Below are 4,000 nucleotides of genomic sequence, written 5' to 3' on the forward strand. Positions count from 1 at the left end.
ATCATTGAGAAGTTTTATGAATATTGTGTGTATGTATAATTTTAGAAAGCGTTCATTTTTTGTATTAAATTTTTTTTATTTGATATCAATATCTTATTTTCTAATCATGTTATTAAATTAACCGAGTTTATTGATCTTATCTAACTCAATGTCTAGAATCTTAATATTTTTTTTTGAAAAATATTTACATCATTTTAATATTTTTTTCTATAATGAAAAAAAAAGACCTCCAGTAGCCACCTATTAGTTTCTATTATACTATAATAGGTGATGCAATTAATTTTGAAAGGTTTCTTGCTTTCTTTTGAGTAGATAGTTGTTGATTGAATGATTATTTCTATACCAATTTTGTTGCGATTTCTGTACTCCTTTTGTCTTCATTAGATTGATTGGTTTTGTACCTGAAATGGTACTGATTTCATTGAGATTCATAGGGAGAATAAACCAATTTGCAAAGATTTTAAGAAATCTTTCATTTTCCATTCCAAGCACAATCTGGCTATAAAGCTCAATCTCCAAATTGCTGGTAAAGAAAACAGTATGGTGGCATACGTTCAAGAGACCCCAATCAGATTTGCGAAACTACTACTAAATTGATTAGAAAACAACAATCCTTTGAAACTAAAAATAATGAAAAACCTTTAAGGCTTTGAGTCAAACTCAAGAGATTTCAAGATTTGATCTGTTGGGATGCCACATAGTTTCTAGTTGCTTGAATATTGTTTTTTACATTAAAAAAAATCGATCAAATCCTCAGCATAGCGCAAACTAGTAAACTATTAATATATCTTTCATTGTCACCAAAAAAAGAAGAGGAAAAGTCACAAAAAATAATAGAGAAAAGAAAAGGTCTTTCATTGTCCACATTTCAGTAATTAAAAATTGTTTTTGGTGTAGATGAGTTTCATTGGACGAGAAAAGTTATATTTGAAATTTTTTTACCCTTTATATTACTGGAAAAACTAGATTAGGTTGAGGAGATAGATTTTTTCAGGTTAATTATATGTTTTTGAAATGAAATATGGATTTTTCGGACTGATAGATAGGGTTTTTGAAAGTCTAGAAGAGTTTTTAGGCTAAAATAAATTGAAAAAATGGATTTTTGTTATAGAAAACTATTTGCTCAATTTTTCATCCACCTCTCCGGTGGTTAGTTTCTGAAAAAGCAGATGATGTGTCATTTGTAATTTTTTTCAAAACAATTCATTGGTTCAATAAAAAAAAGCCCTGTAAGCGTGGCCCATTGTATTTTTATGCCCTAAACATTGGGGCACCCAACCCAGGTACTTGCTAGCATGTCTATTTTTATTATTTTTTGGTTAAATATAAATTTCTTTATAAAATACAAAGTTACAAAACACAAATAAGTTAATGATTTATATTACGAGATCAAATATCTTAATGTTTATCTATCTCTTAACTTTTAGTTTAGTCTTTTGTTATCGTTAACAATTTTTTATTTATTTATTTGCCCATATAATTTTCAATTTATTTAATTAGGTATATACATCAGTTTTTTGATATATGATTAAGTTTTTTTCTTCATAGAAAAAAACATATGCACATTCTTTTAAAAAACAATAGTTCGGCCCACAACAAAGCACAAGCCAATTAACTAGTCCTAATCTAATCCTAAACCTATATACTCATTCTCAAAAGATATAAATTTTATCAATTTGATCCAAATGATTCAAAGAAAGATTAGCGAAAATAATGATGAACATTAATAGAATAGTACTAAATGATTGATAATATTTTAAAACAATTAGGATCAAATTGATAAAAGTTATAAGTTTGGGACGCGACTAAGAATTTGTATATTGATTTAGGACCAAATAAAGAGGTTTTCCTAAAAGAAATTCATTTTAGTGTTCTACTAGTCAACTTGGCCATTCAAAAGCAACTTGGCCAACTCTTAAAAAAAATCGGAGGATAAAATTGATAACAAAGGATAAAATTGACCTAACTCCTTGTCTAGCCTGACTTTAAAACTAAATTGTGTAGAAGTTGCATTGACATGAACCAATTAACTTGGTCTTCCAATGGCAACCCGGTTGATCTGTAAAAAACATTGAGAACAAAAATTACAAAAAAAAGGATGAAAATGAAAAAAAAAACCTCTCAATCCGTCTCTTTGCCTAACTCGGGTTTAAGATTAAATCGTGTGAAAGTTGGTCTGATATGATCTACTCAACTTGGCTAGTTCAAAGATAACCCAAACAACTATTAAAGAAAATCTAAGGATAAAATTGAGAAGAAAATAAGACAAAAAGAAAAAAAAAAGGCACCTCCTTCATTATGCACCCCCACTTCTTTTAGTATAGAGTAGACTAGATTTATAGTCTGTGCTCTACCGTGGGTTGGACAAAAACTTTTTCAACGCCAAAATGAATGCTAAGAGAAAAGAGATTTGAGTCATTGGTTCAATTAATTATTTAAATAATATGATTAAAAAATTACATCAACAATAAATAAACAAAAAAATAACAATGAAAAAAAGGTTAAAAGAACTTGATTTGAGTCAAACCAGATTATAAAACAACTCAGTGATGAAGGAAAAAATTAAAGAAAAAAAAAGAGACAATAAAAAAAAACCTTGGTTCAATCGAGTTAAGCCGTAAACTTTGCGACCATGGATATGAGATTGAGATAATCTCATAGAAAAAAATGCAGGAAAAAAAGTTTGGATACCAATTCCTAACAAGTCAAATGAGAACTTGATAACTCCACAAATAGAAAAAGGAAAAGGAAAAAAGATGAATCTCAATTTCTAGAAAATAAAATGTTGAAAGATGAAAATTAAAAAAAATATATAATTTAAAAAGATAAAAAAAAAACTCAATCTGAACCCACTCGGGTCAAGATGAAAAATCTCTAACGTAGTCGTGATACTAGGGTGAATTTGTTTGAAACAAAATTGAATAATATCATGAAACTCAATTATCGAACAACTTAATGTTGAAGGACAAAAAAAAACAGAAATTTAATTTAAAAAAGCAATGGAAAACAATATGAGTCAACTTGGGTTAACTTGCAAACCCCACGACCATAGAAATTATGAAACCTTTAAACCGAGTTTAATCAAGAAACTTAATTCTCAACCAATTTAATTTTGAAGGATGAAGTCGTGAAAAATATCAATTTTAAAAATTTGTCAAAGAAAAAAAAATAGCAATAAAACTAATAGGGATCAAATTTGATAGAAAAAAAAGCCCTTGAAGGGTACAATTGTAAACGAAAAAATGATCAAGATAACCTAATAGAAAGGAAATGAAAAAAGAAGCATGAAGACCAATTAATAATAAATAAATCTTAAAGGATGAAATTAAAATAATTTAATTTTAAAAAAGGTCCCAAAAAAATCAATTCGTATTAACTTTTGAAACCGGTGACTTTAGTCATTAATATGGGACTAATCCCATAGAATAAAAATCGTAAAATATAATACAACAAAGCTTTAAGAAAAAAGGGTAAAAAAAACATTAGATTTTAAAAAGAAAAAAAAACCAAGTCAATTTGGGCTAACTTCCTAAACCTTGTCTAATCTTTAAAACTCATAACCAGTGAAGTTCTTGAACCGGGTTCAATCAAGAAACTTAATTCCCAACCAATTAATTTTGAAGGATGAGATCTTGAAAAATAAAATCCAATTTAAAAAACTTGTCAAAGAAAAGAAGATAACAATAACAAGAAAAAGGATCAACTTTTAAAGTATAAAAATTGAAAGGGTGTGAAATTGAAAAAAAATGTAATTCTATAACTTATTAAAAATAAAAATTAAATAATAAAAAATGGAGATCAAATTTAAAAGATTAAAAATTAAAAAGGGATGAGATTGAAAAATATTTGTAATCTCATGACTTATTCAAAATATAAAAAATAATAATAAAAAGGAAATGAATCGAATGTGAAGGGGAAATACATTGAGGGGCTTTTCTGATTTTTTAAATGGACTGACATGAAATTTGAGGGTAGAGAGAGAGAGAAAAAAAAAATAATC

The sequence above is a fragment of the Populus trichocarpa genome, chromosome 6 (assembly GCF_000002775.5).
Source record: "Populus trichocarpa isolate Nisqually-1 chromosome 6, P.trichocarpa_v4.1, whole genome shotgun sequence".
Taxonomy (NCBI): Eukaryota; Viridiplantae; Streptophyta; class Magnoliopsida; order Malpighiales; family Salicaceae; genus Populus; species Populus trichocarpa.